The sequence below is a fragment of the Castor canadensis genome, chromosome 2 (assembly GCF_047511655.1).
Source record: "Castor canadensis chromosome 2, mCasCan1.hap1v2, whole genome shotgun sequence".
Classification (NCBI taxonomy): Eukaryota; Metazoa; Chordata; class Mammalia; order Rodentia; family Castoridae; genus Castor; species Castor canadensis.
In genome coordinates this window covers 194,662,901-194,681,440 of record NC_133387.1, presented here as the reverse complement: position 1 = coordinate 194,681,440, position 18,540 = coordinate 194,662,901, and the positions used below count along the sequence as shown (strand labels likewise).

The following is an 18,540-nucleotide window of genomic DNA, read 5'->3' as shown; positions in this document are numbered from 1 at the left end:
TTAACCAACCCTACCTATCATTCCTCCACATCTGCAATCATGCATTCTTCAAAGCAATGTTATTCATATGCTCAGGATCCATCATCCACAGCCTCAACGACGAACAAGACATCGGCAAAATAGGCGGACTAGCCAAAGCAATACCATTTACAACTTCCTCCCTAGTAGTAGGAAGCCTAGCACTCACAGGCATACCGTTCCTAACAGGATTTTACTCAAAAGACCTTATCATCCAATCCACCAACACGTGGTACACCAACGCCTGAGCCCTACTAATTACACTCATTGCAACCTCCCTCACAGCTGTATACAGCACACGAATCATTTTCTTCGCCCTACTAGGACAACCCCGATTCTACCCACTCATCAACATCAATGAAAACAACCCACAACTTACAAACTCTATCAAACGACTACTAGTAGGAAGCATTTTCGCTGGGTTCATTATCTCAAATAATATCATCCCCATAAACAACCCCACATTAACCATACCCCAAACCTAAAACTAATAGCCCTAGGAACCACCATACTAGGCTTCACTATAGCAATAGAACTAAACAATATAACCTACAACCTAAAACTAAACCTAAACTCCGACACTAACTCATTTTCTACAATACTTGGGTTCTTCCCAACCATCGTGCACCGTACTTCACCCAAAAACACACTAATACTCAGCCAAAAAACAGCATCAACCCTCCTAGATACAACATGAACAGAAAAAATCACACCCAAACTGATAGCTAACATGCAGATTAAAGCCTCTATTACCGTATCCAACCAAAAAGGAATAATCAAACTATACTTCCTATGCTTCCTACTATCAGTAGCCTTAGCACTAACAATTGTCATTTAACGACCACAAGTGATCTCATGAACAATAAAAATACTTACAAACAAAGACCAACCAGCCAGCACCATTAATCAACTCCCATAACTATAAACAGCCGCAACACCCATAACATCTTTATTGATACACTCAACCCCCTCACCACTATAAACAACCCAATCATTTGTATTATAAACACCCCCCAATACATCCACCTCATCATTCTTCACCAATAAGATTAAAAAAATTAACTCAACAAACAAACTAAAAACTAAAGCACCTCAAATAGCCACATTAGAGCCCCACGTCTCAGGATAATCTTCAATAGCCATAGCCGTAGTATAACCAAACACCACTATCATCCCACCTAAATAAACTAAAAACACCATCAACCCTAGAAAAGAACCACCAAAACTCAAAATTAACCCTCAACCAACCCCACCACTAACAACCAATCCAAAGCCACCATAAATAGGAGAAGGCTTAGAAGAAAACCCCACAAAGATCCTTCTGTGTTTCCCTCCAGAACAGCTGGGAACACAGGTGTGTACCATCATGCCTGACTTACTGTCTAACGTTTCGAGAAGTAGCTCAGTTATCACTACCTGCCAGAATCTTCCTTGGTCACCTTCTTTGTGTGTTCCTTCTTATCTAACAGATGCAGTCATTATTCAATAGGCTGATTCCATTCAATTGCAACCATATATGTGAATATAGGCCTCTGTTAAATAATGAGCCCCAGGGAGGTATAGACAATGTCTAATTCAGCTGTGAATCCCAATAGAGATTTTGGCCATGTATTAGATGTCCCGTAAAAATTGATGAGTAAATTATTAAATGAATACATGAATGGCATTTGCATTTTATGAAGCAAGAGGAGAGGTAAACTCTGCATAACTATTTAACCCCAGCTTTAAAGAGAATTTGCCTTTCATCTCTCCTTATGCCTCTTTTCAGCTTATATCCCAAAGACAACCTATAGAGAAAACCTAGGGTCTAAAGAAAAAGAATGGATATGGTCAGGAAAGATAAAGGACAGTTTATGGCACTTCAGTCTTTACCTCCAGAGCTCATGTCAATCACTTTGTGTGCCAAGTCTCCAATAATTAGGTACTAAAATACTCTCAGGTACAATATTAAAAGTCTCAACTTCAGTGTGATTCCAACTCCCAGACACTGGCCATGTGATCTCCAGCTACATATTAATTTTGACTCAATAATTTAAATATTCAATACAGTACATTATAAAATATGTTTTACCACATGGATTCAAATATATTCAAAATGCATTCAATCCATCTCAGCTCTTAATTGGCTATGCTAATATGGAAAAGAAAACTGCATGTTTTTATTCCAAGTGGAAAACTCTCACTATGCCCTCATTCAAATGAATTACATGTTTAAGAAGTGATAAAGCTCAGTCACTATTTCTGAGAAATGTTTCTGGCTAGTCCAGGTTAACGTAAATGCCCTTTTCCCTGTCATCGTTACACCTTTCACCTTTCTCCTCCACAGCATTTGCCACTGTCCTGTGTCTGTCTGTGTCATCCTGTGGATGTGCCTGTGTCTGTCTGCAAGGAAGTCTTCAGTTTTACGACAGCAGAAGCCATGTTTCATCTACGGTGAACAAGACCATGCTCTTCGCAGGGAAGGTGCTCAGTCAATGGTGTTGAACGAATTTCACGTGCATTTAATCAAGTCTTGCATAACCTTGATGTTACCAGACAACAAAGAAATAGCCAAATAATAATGAGAACGGTCTTGTAGTGTGACAGCTCAGAAGGCCAGAAAAACATGGAATGAAATAAGGTTTTAGTCACTGCTGCAAAGCTCACACTGGGGTATGGGGAAGGCTGGTTTGTGGAGGGGTGGTTGTTGACACATGGAAAAATGATGCCCACTGTCCAGCTTTGGGGAATAATGCCTCATTATGAAATTCCTGCTCACACTTGAATGGTGAATTCAATGTTAAATAACAGGCAGTTTCTTTCCCTTTTTATATCTCCATCACCATTTCGAATTAAAACGATTACTGTAATTCAGAACTTATAAAACTGATGAAAGCAAAACATTTTTCAATCCATGCCTTTCAAACTGAGAAGATGCTCAAGAACAAGTATAGCAAAATCAGACCATCAAATTATTCTGCAGACTATTTTGGTAAGGGAAGATAAGGGTGACAAATTATTACATACAACTTGATAGAAGTTTCTGCCTGGTTATAAATTATAACTTTTTATCATAATATATTTATAACATTTATAAATTAAATGAACCAAAAAAAATCACAAGCTCAGAATTAAAGTGACTGCATAATTGCAGTAAATGCAATTTTCAAGTTATTAAATAAGTTTTTTACTACCCAGCTTCAACCATAAGATCTCTGAATTAGAAAAGAGCTAAGGAAGAGGTCTTATTTAAGGAATTATGAACACAGCAAATATATGAGTAGTCATTTCTGAATTGTCTCCTGTGAGAAACTAAGAAATAAGAAATAGCTAGAATAATTTGTTGTAAAAAAAATCACCACTAAAACTTCTACTTCTATTTTCATTATAAACTTCAATTTGAGAAGCTTTTCCTTGGTCATCTGACCAATCATCAAACAAAATTTGGCAGAGAACCAAAAGATTGAGAAGGTTTTCTTTTCCTATTATTTTCCTCTCTGTGAAAAGCCTTTATAACCACAATCTACTCTCAGTATTCTAAATAATTTTTATGAAAACAAAACTTCTCATTTTGGCACAAGGTACAGATTTGTGTCTTTTTTCTTCGGAGAAGTTGTTTTTGTTTTTGTATTTTTTTTTGATAAAGGAAGATCTAATACCCTATGTATTTCTCAGTCTTTACAGCATGAATTTGATTTCATTTAAGTTTATCCAATTTACACATCGACTTAAAAATATGATGCTAAGGTCTTTTTAGAACTCTTAATAGTCTACAAAAATCTATCCTTAGCTTTGTCCTTAACACTTCAGATTTTTGGCATTGTAATATTATGTACTCCACATATTTTCACTTCAGAACTTAGAAATGGTAATAAAACATTAAACTGATTTCACATGAATGATCTTTGGTTTCTAGTACTAATCGTGTCTAATTCCCTCATCAAGGGAAAGCTTATCATAAAGTTTAAATTCAAATTTAAACTCAGAATATTTACTAATGTCTTCTCTGTGGTGAGAAGTGCATGACCTCACTTCTGCTCTTAAAGAGGTACAATTTCACATATGCTAGTGGTATATGATGACAAATGTACAAAGAATCAAAGAAAGGAGAAACCTACTAAGGTGTAAGGGGGGCATAAATTTGAAGGAACGAAGAAGAGAGATAAAAACAAAAGTCCTTAGCAACATTTGCAAGGTTCCATATTGCACAGCTCTTGTTGTCCTCCCATCTACTGATAACTAGCTGGGATGTGAGAGCAGACACAGGCTGCTAACATGCTGATCCTCTGCCCAGCATGCTTTTCCCACTTCTTCAACTGGTGAACTCATCACATGGGCCTCATCTCTGCAGTAGCTCCTTAATACAGGTGTGCTTTGAGAGCACTGGTTGCAAAGGGCACATAAGCATCTTTGGTTATATATGCATCATGCCCTTTGTCTTTCCTTAATAATGTAAACTGCATATTATAATTCTATACTTATTCATGTAATAATCTGTGTACCATAATTCTTCACTTAATTGAGATCAGAGATTGTGTCTATTTTGTTCATCTGTTCATATTTGTATCCTGAACACCCAGAGGAGTGCTTGGCACATTGGAGGAATTCAGTATTTCTTGAGTCAATACATGGGAAAAACAATGGTGAAGAGCACAGTAGTTTGTAGACCATTCCAACCTTACCAATTTTATTATGGGATGGAAGAAAGACCATGGAACCGGGATGACACTGACATGGATCCTTTGTGTTGTGTTCACTGTGTGGCTGTATCAACTTTCTCTGGGCTTCAAACTCCTCATAGGTAAAACAGTAATGGTCACTCAATCTTGTAGGTTCATTATTAGGATTAAACAAAATAAGGGTTGCCAAAGCTTAATACACTTCCTGGCACGCAATAACAATTTCAGATATGTATATAGTAGTATAAAGTACATAGTGACATGCTTGCAATGCTTGTTAGCAAGAATACTTTGAAATGGTTCAATTTAAAATGCAATCAAATTCACTGAAAGGACTTACTAGGCATTTATGGCTTATGGAAACTTAAGTTTTCCCAAATCCCATTTCACACTCTGAATATTAACTTTCAGTGGACTAGTTTTAGTTGGTTCCTTGTTCCATAACTGCAACATTTGATTATCTATGATTATTTCAATTCTCAAACTTGGAGCAAAATAGAGATGACAGTTTAACTCATGCTTTAGAGAGGATATGGTTGCTTCAAGGAAATAGTAAAAACTCTCTCTCTCTCTCTCTCTTTCTCTCTCTCTGTCTCTCTCTCTCGCTGTCTCACACACACACACACACACACACACATGCATGCACAAACACACAAACAGAAATAGAAAGACAATTTGCAAAGAGTTTAAGCCACAAGAATCTCTTGAGAAAGTATAAAATTAGAGATTGGATAGAAACAACCACCCATGAAATGTATGGCTCCTGATCTGCGGGAAAGAGACACAATTACAATATTGGCTATCACAGATCCCGTCCATTTAAATATTAAAAAGATGTTAAAACTGTTACATTGTTTCTAGTCCCTAATGAAAGAAGCTAATTTCAGATAGAGCAATGTAATGACTATCCTGCCTTTTTCACAAAGTTTAATGAAAAAGAATAATGCCCATTTAAGCCAACAAATTTTCTTAGTGACTTTCAGTCAATAAAGCAGCATCACACATATTTTGTTCAAATGAATGAATAAAGAACACCTTCCTCGCTCAACAATTTGTCAGGAAACAAAATAAATATAAAAGTGGCAAGGAGACACATGTTAAATTCACACTTTGTAGAAATTACCTATTCATCAGGAAAATGTTGCAGGTTTAAAAATATTTACCAGCATTTATTTTATTGAGACAATTCATTCAAATCTGCAGGTACTTTTGCATCTTAAACTAGTATGAAGATGAACACAAAAATATTAACATCAATTTAAGCTAGTTTATTGTCTAAATCCATTACCTAGGAGCTTCTTGGCAGAAATATTAATTTTCCCTATTTAGAGCTAAAGTGATGTTTCATAGATATGAAATATTTTACATTTTAAAACATTGGTTTATCTCCAATATAGCTTAAAAAACTTGATACACAGCCAGGTATGGTGACTCAAACCTATAATCCTAGACAGACATCAGAAGGATCATGGTTCTAGGTCCGCTCAAGCAAAAAGTTTCTGAGACCTCATTTCAACCAATGGCTGTGCAAGGAGGTGCACACCTGTCATCCCAATCTATGTGAGAAGTACAAACAAGATGGTTGTCATTCAAGCTTGCCTAGACATAAAGCAAGACCCTTGAGACCTTATCTTAAAAATAACCAATGCAAAAAGAGCTAGAAGTGTGGCTCAAAAGGTACACTGCCTGCCTAGCAAGTGTGAGACCCTGAGTTCAACCCTGAGGACTGACAAACAAAAGTGCTTCAATTTCTCCTTCACTTGCATTTCTTCTTTTCTACAACCTCCCCATCTGGCTCATAATTTATTATTCTTAATCTTCTTTGTAAGTCCACAATGTAAGTGCTTTTTTAAAAGTTCATAGAAACTTCATTAAGGGAGAGCTCTAACTGACATACCAAACAAATAGTAGTTGCAGAAAATAAACAAATGTCATCATCATCCATGATGAATGCAGTCATGATTGAAGTATGTACACTGGGAACAGGAAGTCCCATGGCAGTTCTTTTCTTTATATTATTTTATACCACTCATCCCAAGTGAGATAAAGCTAAGGCAAAATATCTTTTTCTGTTAGTGGTAATATTGACAGAGCTAGAGTTAATCAACTCAAGCACAAAACCCAAGTACAAAGTGAAAACAGAAAGTTTGAGAAATCAATAAAGGGCCCAGGCTTGGTGGTTCATATCTGTAATCCTAGGTATTCACAGGCAGAGGTGAGGAGGGTTGTGGTTCAAGGACAGTGCAGGGAAAGTATAAGTGAGACCCCATCTTAACAAGTAAGCTAGGCATGGTGGCTTGCTCTTTGTAATCCTAGCTACACAGGAGGCATAAGTAGGAGAATTGCAGCCCTAAGCCAGTCCCAAGCAAAAATGTGAGACATTATCCAAAAAATAGCTAAATCAAAAAGGCTGGGGGGTGTGGCTTAAATGGTAGAGTATGTGCCTACCAAGCAAAGCCTTGAGTTCAAATTCCTAATCTCAAAAAATCAATAAGGAAAAGTAATATTTATCGAGAATATATGAAGAAGACTGGGGATGGTGGCACACATCTGTAATCCCAAATGCTCAAGTGGAGGGGTTAGGAGGACCATGGTCCAACATTGGCTTCAGCAAAGTGTGAGTGTGAGACCGTATCTGAAAAACAAAAAGAGCTGGCAACAGCTCAAGAACATGGAGACATGAGCTTAAACACCAGTAGCACCCAAACAACAACAAAAAAGGAATGCATAAAGAAAGGTCAATATTTAAGGTATGTTTATGCCACGTGCTTCTATAAAATTTAATAATGCATAGGAAATATCTGGAAATCTTAAGATCTATGCATTAAGCATACATCTCTAAATTCAGCCTATTGCTTCTTAGGGACAGTAGTTTTTCTATTACTTTTTTATCTGTCTTAAGATGATTTTCTTCCTTTTTTTCATTCCACTTTGAAAATTCCAAGAAGGACTATGGCAATTCTAAGGATTTTTCAGATTGCAAAATTTAGCTTTTAGATCAAAAGATAGAAAAGCGCTCCGGGTCAAATTTACTTTACAGATTAATCTTGGCATCCATTCTTGACATAAAGCACTATGAACTACTGGATATGTCCAAGGTTACAAGGAGGTGTAAATTGATCTTGGTAGGGAAAAATCTCTCTTGATGATCTCAACTGAAGAAAGACTGAAGAGAGGCAGTGGAGGGAGACAAAAAAGAAAATATATATAAATTTTAATTATTAAATGGAGAAAAATGCATTGAGAGTACAATTATGCAAACTCACTTATGATGTGTTCCCTAAGGTAACATTCTCACACCTACTTGTAATTATGCAAATCATTAATGATGGCTTCCTTCCTAAGGTTGACTGAAGAATTTGGTTTTCCTTAGAAACTTAAGTCTTCCGTCCAGGAAAAGTATGGAGCTATAGGGACATTTGTATTTTGGGACCCTGCCATATTTAATTATTTGCATCTAGAAAAGGAAGACAATTCCAGTGTATGAAAAATTTCCACGTGTGTTTATTTGAATCAAGTAAAAGGTGGCTCTTTTCCTCCAGCTGTCAAGGGTTTATGGTTTGACTTGGCACAGAAGAAAAGGATGGAGATCCAGGATCCCCAAAAGGACAGTCTTTAGAAGAAATAAATGGCATTGTGGTTCTGGTCAGTAATCTTTCCCCACAATCTTAGGAGACTGAGAAGGGGAGGATTGCAATTTGAGGCCAGTTCTGGTAAAAAAGTTAGCAAGACCCCCATGTCAACCATGCAGTGCATATGAGATCCTAGCTATTCAGGGGGCCAGAGGTAGGACGATGGCTGGAAAATGTGGGACTTTATCTGAAAAATAACTAACATGAAATGGTGTTGGAGATGTGGCTCAAGTGGTAGATTTCCTGCCTAGCAAATAAGAGGCCCTGAGTTCAAACCCCAGTACCACCAAAACCAAAACCAACATAAATGATACTATTTTCAGAAATGTATTTTCCCATATATAATTCTAACTGCCTTCTTTAAAATAGAAACCTCAGAAGTCAAAAACATGAATAATATATATTATAGCCCATGAATTATATAGAAATAGCACTCAAAAATATGAAAAATTATATCTCTCTCAAACATTACTAAGGAAAAGATACAAAGATATGAATAAATTCCAGGATAGGAAGACAGACTATTTGTCTAAATATTAATTTTTAGTTTTTAAAAATTAAATATTTAAAGTATTTTAGTGTTGCATTATCTGGAAATCTTAAGTTTTCTTTATGAAGCCTAGATTATAAAACATGTCCTATGGCAGTCCTTCTCAATATAATACAACAAATAGAACATTGTGTATTATTCTTGGGTCTTTTTCTTATTTATTCTTTGAATTTTTTAGACTGGTCAGAAATATTCAAAAATATCAGTAAGAATTTCCTGCTCTTTAAAAAAACTCTTGTTCTTAGAATGAAACACTTATCACAGTGAAAAAGCAAGCTAAAATTTACTGCACTTATTTTAAAGTAAAAATCCATAGAAGTCTTGTATCCAGAGTTTTGTGCAACTCTTAATACTAAGAGTTCTTAATAATAATTCAATAATAATTATTACCTACTCAATAATTAAGAGATACATAATTCACACAGTAAGAAAAAGTTTTTAATAGATTTTTTACACTTCCCAAGAAATATGGAAAATTAGCATAAGTCTTTAGATAAAGGCATAAAAGCAGGATGAGATAACTCCATATACTTACTGCATTGGCTCAGTTTAAAAGACTGACAGTATCAAATGCCAGTGAAGAGGTAGCCCACTGGATTTTCATGCACTGCTGATGGGTATACACTTTGGAAAAGTTTGCCAGTTGTTTATAAAGTTAAACATATATGGATTGCATGAGTTAGAACCCCAGCTCTAGACAATAAAATTGAAAATGCATCTATGCATTACCCACATTTGAATATTCATGGCAACTTTATTCATAATAACTTAATGTGAGAACAATCCATATGTCCACCAATTCACGAATGAGCAAAGAAATTGTGGCATACCATATAATGAAAGGGGAAAATTACCTCCAAAAGCAACATCATTGATAGGTCTCATAAGCCTCTTGCTAAATTAAAGATGACAGAGAAAAGCCATGTTGCATGAATCCACTTATATGACATATGAGAAAAGGCAACTCTACAGAAACAGATAACAGATCAGTGGTTGGTAGAAGGAGAGGTGTAGTCAGAGGCATGGGGAAATAGCATGAAGAGACATTGGGGGAGATGGAAATATCTTCATCTAATTATAGTGAATACATGGTTGTATTTAACTGTTAGTTTTATCAGAAAGACAGCTAGAGAAAAGGTTAGATCAAGAAGAGTTAACCTAAAAAGTAACACACATGCACAGGAAATTAATGTGAGTCAACTCCCTGTATAGCTATCCTTATCTCAACCAGCAAAAACACTTGTTCCTTCCTATTATTGCTTATACTCTCTCTTCAACAAAATTAGACTTAAGGGCAAAATAGTTTCTGTGGTATCAAGAGGGTGGGGGGGAGGTGGAGGGGGTGGGGTGGGGTGGGTGGTAATGAAGGGGGTGGGGGGAGGGGGGAGAAATGACCCAAGCATTGTATGCACATATGAATAATAAAAAAAAATTAAAAAAAAGAAAGACAACTCAAACTAAGCAAAACTAAGTTAGCTTCTCCTTTCTCTGTGTTTACACACCTACCCATGCAGAGTTGTATCATGAAACTTAGTATCGTCTACTTACATTATTTTTCACATTTGCCTGCACCCCTGGTCGATGAATGCCGTGCGTTAAGACAAAACCCTAATATTAATAGCCCAGCTCCTAATATAACAGGTGAGGTAAACATATGTTCAATGAGTAAATTAATAATACATTTATTCTTTCTGCTGTCTTCAAGTTTATTTGTCAAAGAATGAAATTTCTACACCCAATTGTTTCCACATACTCTATTTTTGCAAGATCATATGAAATTCTGTAATATTTTCCTTTCCTTTATCTATCCAAGTGTTTCAGTAATGTTCAGTTTCTAAGAACTGGTGATCAAGAAAAAATGGAAGTACGTAATGAGACTAAAAGAAAGGAGAAGAATAGAAGAGATTAACCTATTCAGGTTATAAGACATATACACATGGTAATGACACAGGGAAGCTTCCTGTGTAGCCATCTTAAACAAAACAAAAATGTCATTTTGTTTTTTATAAAAACAGAACAGGAGGGAGGAACAGGACTTGCTTGTGGGGGGGAGGGGCTGGTACCAGTGGGATGGGGGAGGATGTGGGGAAAGGATGTAGGAGGGTGAATATGGTGCAAATACTGTGTACACATGGATGTAAATGGAAAAATGAAACCTGTTGGAACTATTTCAGGAGTGGGGGAAGGGAGAATAAAGGAGAATGATGGAGGAGGTAAATTCAACTATGATATATCATAAGAACTTTTGTAAATGTCACAAGGTATCTCGAGCAAAACCTGTTATCAAACAAATCAATGCTGCTAGCTATGTGAATATCCAAGTAAATAACTGAGTAACTTAGTAGTTTTTCTTTTTATGTTTCAGTTTTCTCATAAATTGAGGGATAATCTCTGATGTTAGGTCTAAGATGTGGTCATTTCCTCTACTTTTTACTTTTTTAAAATCTAATTATTCTCCATGACATAGTTTGAATTTCCCTATTCTTTCCTTTCTAGCTTACAAAATCTTTTTTTGGTAGAATTCTAGTTTCTTAAGATTTAAAGCATAATAATTTATTCTTTATTGGCCTTCTAGAGCCTGCTTCCTTCACTATGCAATTTTGTAACACATTATTGCTAAATGGTTTTCTGTAACTTTCACTGGAAGCTGTCCTTTCTGTTTCTGAATGTCTTATGCCATCAGATCAATTACTAAACCCTGAATGTTACCTTCACAATGCTGAAGCCAGACCTATTCTCCCTCATTCCTCTTGCCTCCTGTTAACCTTATTCCTCACTCTGCTCCTATTACAGATCCCAAGTCCTGTTGAGCAGCACCTTGTCCATGTTGCCTGGCTCACCCCTGTCTCATCTTTCTATTTTGATAACTAAAAAGCTCAATACCTGTCTCCTTCAAACACTTACACTTAATTAACCCCATTTCTGCTCTGACCTTCTCACAGAGCTCCTGACAAACGTTTACTTCACATGCCTCATAATGAACAAGCTGACTAAATACTCATATTATCAAGTTCATTGCACAAAATATACTCACTTAAAGAAAAGAAATTGTGGGTCAGGTTACAGTGGCTCAAACTTGTAAGTCCGCCTACTTGAGAAGTGGAGACAGGAGGATTACAGTTTGAGGCCATATCAGGCAAAAAAGTTAGTAAGATCTGATCTCAAAGAATAATCCAGGCATGGTGGTATATACCTGTGATCCAAGCTGCAGGAGGCAGAGGTAGAAGGATTGAAATCCAAGGGCAACCTGAGCAAAAAATGCAAGAAGTCATCTGAAAAATAACTGAAGAGAAAAGATTCTAGAGTCTTGGTTCTAGTGGTAGAGCACCTTATTGAGTTTAAACCCAGTACAGCCAAAAAAAAATTGTGTAGGTTAAATATGAAATAATCTGGAAGCACCCAGGTCTAGGTTTCAACTTTATCCCAGATTTTTTGCACTCTCCCTTTAAGCCTCCCTAAGAAAAGCTAATAACCTAGTGCAAATGATATAATACTGGGCCCAGCAAGGTCCCTCATTCACCTAAGATTCTACGAAATGGAATCTCTTCAGGGTACTAGCTATCTAATAAATGCATTGACTTGAGTAGGATTAACTTTATCTTCTAATTAAAATATTTATGAATTCATACTCACTAATACTTTTAGAACATAAAAAAAGTCATAGAATGAACTGGCAATTTGATCAAAATATTTTCACATTATGCTAATAGCTGAACTTTATACATCATCTACTTAAAAAACTAACTTATTTCACTTATAAGGAGCAAATACGAAGATGTAATTGTCCTATTTCCATCCCCCATCCTCCTCCTCCATTTTTTTTCCCATTGATATGCTATCAGGACACAGCAGCATAATCACCTTATCCCAAATCTCTGCTGACCAATGTCTGAATACAGACCTGCATCATTGGATGTCCACATGAGCTTGTCATTAGAAAAAAGCAACAAGAGTTTTGTTGTAACTACCAACAGTACAAAGAACAGCTCCTCACATTGATATTGATATCTTTCCTCATTACAATCCAGATTCCACTAAAGAAAGAACATGATAATTTTGTAATAAAAACGATTTTCAATATTTCTCAGTCTTGCTTGTTACCTAATTTTGTAAGTTTACTTAAAAAGTAAACTGGAAAATTTTGAGCACTAACTCTTATGATCAATGATAAAGAGCTAGATTGTTATTAGGGTAATTGTTTGAAGTAATTATGTACATTTGGGACACATATAAGTTTTGAGTTGTAGTCATTCTTAATAGTTATTCCTGTGCAAAAGTAACTTCATTAAGTTTTTACTTAAGAATCCAGCATAGTTACTTAAAGAATAACCGTAATACAATTTTTAATTGTAAAAGAAAATGGACATGGAGGATAATTGTTTTTATAATTCATACCTGCTACATTTGTAATAGAAAATAGCCATATTTTTCTCTAATATGTCATCTTGAGAAATATATCTGAGTCTGGGTTTTGTAATTTTTACCTCTAGTATTTATGAAGTGAGGAAAACTTTCTACATTTTTAATGAATTAGCATTTTTAGTTATAATTGTAGTTACTGTGTATTGATGGGTACTACTATCAGATACTATGTTTTCAATTTATATAAGATGTAATATTTAATCATTGAAATAACCTAAGTTTTCATTTTATAGTTTAAGAAATTATCACAGACCAAACAGTTTGTATCTTTACTTGACACAGATGTCACTTACTTAAAAAAATGATCATAAAAAGCAAAAATGTCACATTAATTGTTTACCATTTGTGTGTCTGGCACTTGTGTCAGCTGGAACCAAGTCAGCAGTGAGCAAGAAGGTCTTGGTGGGTTCAATCCAGAGATGGTCCAGAAATGAACATTGCTTCAAAGAATCTGTTATCTTTAAAGTGGGAAAAGACACCATAATAGGGAATTTAAAAATCATTAAATGCATAAGTAGATTTCATCAATAATATTTATGTATAAGAATTCTTATTTTAGCACTACTTGAAATGGGAAAACATTTAAACAAAGATAAGAAAATAAGCTACAATGTAACCTTAAACATAAAACAGCATTCCACTTTTAATGAAGAATATAAAAAGAATATTTTGTAATAAGAGAAGAGTTTATTAATATATCAATCCCAAAATGTTTATGAACAAATAATATGCTTGACACAATGCAAGATACTGATTACATGGCCATAAAACAAAAGAAACATGCTCAGGTCCTTGCAAAGCTCAGATGGAAATATTTAGGAGATAAGCAAGTATTATACACAAGTTAGTATATTGCAGTGGCTAATTAAGTTGGTATCAAAATTAATTAATGAATGACCCAATTTTCTGATCAGAATTGGTAAACTTTATTGGCCATCAATACAGAGATTTAGATTATTGCTATTCTTATGTTTGTTAATTAAATGAGTGCCTATCATATGCCAGGTGCTTTGCATAAATTCTTTGAAATTCTAATTCCAAATCTACAAATTAAGTGACACTCTCCCCTTTTATTGACAAAGAGACTACAAAATAGAAATGCTTAAATTCTACCAGCAGTTGTAAAAATCCCAGATGCAAAAGTAAATCATAAGTTTTTCTGGTTCAAAACTCTATTATATCTTTCTAATTTCATGACAAATGAAGATACAAATATCTATATTTTAATAAAATACAGAGGCATTCCAAGTTCATATTCATGAAAGACTATACATGGCATTTTTCTATAAAAATAAAATAATTTATTAAAAATTTGGTATATGTAATTGTCTTTACTGGCCTTGACAAAGATGAATTTTTTCAAATATGCCATTCCTAATGTAGAATTCTTATTTCTCATGCAATTTCAATAATTAAAATTACTCCATATTGTTACGTTTTTGTATAGCAGATAACTAGGAAAATGTTTGGAGAAGTTTTAAAACTTGAGACTACAATAACATGAAGCAGGATTTTTGGAAATAAGTAAAATTCATATATAATCATATACTATATAAAATATATTTACTATATTTGCATGCAAAGAAATACAAACAATCATATTTGGAACTTATATTATTTTCTGTTTGTCAGATTTTATATTATAGAAATACTTTGTTATAAGCAAATTTGAAAGCACATAGAGGAATGTTTTTCCAACTTAAAAAAGAAGGCATTCCTGACATTTATGATTACATGGATGAACCTGAGGACACTGTGTTAGGTGAAATAAACCAGATATAGAATGACAAATGCAGCTTGATCTTGTATGTGAATCTAAACGTCAACTCAGTGGAACAGAAGGCAGAAGGTGCTGACCAGGGTCGGGGGAAAGAATGAAAAGATACTGTTTAAAGGATTTAAACTTTCAGTGACTGCCTGCATGTATTTTGGAGTCCTAATGCACAGCAGGGTGACAATAGTTATCAATAATGTAGAGTTCATTTGAAATTTGCTAAAAAAGGAAATTATATGAGGTGATTTAAATTCATTTTATGCTATTTTTATAATAAATATTTTCTATTAAAACTTTTTGTATCACACAGAGCATAGTTCATCCATCTACATGTGTGTCAATGACTATCCATGAGTGTGTTCAACTTCAGGTTTGTTGTAAGACTAAATACATAGCATGTGTATATATAAGTGCACACTTGACCAATATATAGTGTATGTATACACATTATGTACATACCATATATATCTGTAAAGCTCAAGTTATAGTTATATGTGTATATATACATATACATCTTATGTAGCTTGTTAAAGTTATCCCATATAATCTTCTTAAGAAACACATATACATATCTATATGTTATATGGTATATACTTTTAACTTCATTCTTTGATGCAGTTAAATCACTTGGACGTAGCCAAATGTGACAGTGTAATCCCAGCTACTCAGGAGGCGGGGATCGGGAGGACTGCAGTTGAAAGCCAGCCAGGGCAAAAGTTAGACCCCATATCAAAAAACAAGTGAGGTATGGTTTGTGCATACCTTTACTCCCAGTTATTCGGGAACCACATGTAGGAGAATTGGAGTCTGAGCCTGATTCCTGGCAAAAAAACACAAGCCCTAAAGGAAATAAAGGGGAAAAAAAAAAAAGCTGCAGTCATAGGGCTATGGGTCAAGTGGTAGAGCATCTGCCTGCAAGCATAAGATCCTGAAATAAAACCACAGTACTGCTAAAACAAATAAATAAAATAAGTTACTTGGAGAAAATTTGGTCTTATCAAGTCACACTTTTAAGATTCATAAGGAGGAACTGGAGAAATGTCAGACTCTGGCTAGTTGTCCCGAAGTCTGTGAAAGAATCCTTCTGTGGACTCTGTCTGATCCCCTTTGAATTATGAGCTTTTCCAGAATGACAGATGGAGGCAAGCCCTTTCCCAACCTTCTGTGAGTGCCATGTTCATTCTCTCTAATCTTTTCAGGTGTCTATTTTCTGAGAATAGGGCAGTTTCTTATGTTGATCATTACATGTGTAGCTGAACACTCAAGGGGAACCCTGTAAGGTCTCTGAAGTTCTGTTTCTGGGAGGTCTCTCCTCTCTGGTGCTCTGTCCTGCAAAGGGTAGCAACTTTTGTCTCCCTTCACTCTTGGTTCCACATTCTGCACTCAACTGGTTCATTCCATCTGGCTCCTCAGTTCCTACACTGCAGCCTTGACACTCAATGTAATTAGCAGAGGCACAGATGTAAACTTGACAGTTTCTTTTGTCTCAAGAACGAGGCTTTCATCAGGTAATAACCAATATTTTGTGAACCAATACTTTACATAGTTGGCATATTTTTACTCATTTTAATGAGGAAGGAACAACTATCCTTTCTTCAATGCTGGTCAAAAGCAAAATTATCATCAAAAGAGACTTAAGACAAGATTTAAATATTTCAATTGAAGTCCACTATTTTTCAAACCTGGACTTGATTATTTTTCTTAACAAACAAGTATAATAAAGGAACCTCTTGACCATGTATCCTGAAATACCTCCGTATGCTTCCTGTGTTTTTATTTTATTCAGGTGGAACTTGGTATGGTTGTCTGTTCCTTAGACTGTATACTGTATACTGACTAGTATACAAGCATAGAAGTGTATCTTTTGCATTTGTAAGTGTGCCATCATGAAAAGATGCTTTCCTTTAAAATGTTAATTAAGGAGAATAGGAAGAAATCATAAATGAGAACACATAAATGTAAATCAAGAAAGGAAAGAATTGAAGTAATTTTTCAGGTTTGGGAAGACTTTATTTTTAAATTCAAACAAACACTCAAGAAACACAATTAACTGTAAAAAATAAGTTGGATGGTTTTTAATATTAAGCAATATGCATTATTTTTAAATAAGAACTGTAGAAATACAAACTAAAGCTAAGCAGCAAGATAGAGTTCAACCTTAGAAAATACACTGTAAGGTATAGCAGAATAAATGTGATTTGAATCAGATATTCAATGGAATTGGTCTACAGAGAAAGCACAGCCAATAGAAACAGACAAAAGAAGGATAAGAGGCATTTAATTGTCATGAGATTTTTAAGTGAATAATAAACTACTTATTATCTTAAAGTGAATAATTCAGGTTAATATATAAAAGAATCAGATAGATAAATCAAATTTTTATAAAAGTTATGAATTTATATAACATCTGTGACTAGAAAGTTTAAGCTGAATTTCATGTTTAAGAAATATTTCAAACTGACATGCCTCTGGCTCACACATGTAACATGTACACATACAAATTTTTATGTGTACTATATAGAATTCTAAGTTGTCTTATTTTCACCATGTGATTTTATAGGGATCACTTTTCCACCATAATTATGACATCATTATCAATATGATAATGAGAATATTGAGCTCTTGTATGGCTCTGTAGATCTGAGAACAAAGCCCATTTTGACACAGACTCAACGGTTCAAATGGCCATGGTCCTCTTTTCTCTATAGAATTTGTTGTCATACAAGTAGTACTAATATTTCTAAAAAATACCAAGCAGAAATATAAGTTAATCAAAAATGAATAAGCTGAATTTAAATAATTATAGAAAAAAGAAATGTAACATCCATTCTTTATGTTCATAGTTCTATGATTACAATGATTACACTATATAGAGTTCAAGAGAATGTAAGACTTGTGTGTGTGTTGTTCTACATTTTTATTACAAAATACGGTATGGTAAATCTAATGTGACCATAAAATAAATTATCAGTTATATTTTCCTACATACTTTGAGTAAGACTTGCATTTATGTTTAATTAACATCAGCAAAATACAGAAGCCAATATTCAAGAGTGGCAAAGACAAATGATGAAGTGTAATGGGCAGGAATGCAATAGACAATAAGTAAATATAATTAGGGAACAGCAAAAGCAAGATCATCTATATTGATTCAGTACAGAAAGGTCAAGGAGATCACTGTAAAATATAACACTAGTGCTCTTTTTCAGAACTTACCCAGGAACAACACAGGTGACAGTAAAAAACAAGAAAAGTTAGTTCTGAAACTAAACAAAGAGTCCAAACACCGTAAGAATATCAATATGTGCTGGTTTGACAACCAGTAAATATATACAAACCTTTACCCAATTTTTCAAAATTTTCACTAATGTGTCTCTATACCTTACAAAAAATCATGAAATTTCTAAATCAGTTTAGTCAAATTATTTATATAGACAGATAATCACATAAATACTTCTTTCCTGGAACCCTACATAATCTACTGGT

The 18,540-nt window shown here is 34.6% G+C and overlaps 1 pseudogene; it reads right to left on the bottom strand.

The window, feature by feature from the left end:
- Positions 1 to 366: 366 nt before the first annotated feature.
- Positions 367 to 1,383, bottom strand: LOC141418579 (NADH-ubiquinone oxidoreductase chain 6-like; annotated as a pseudogene).
- Positions 1,384 to 18,540: the final 17,157 nt, after the last annotated feature.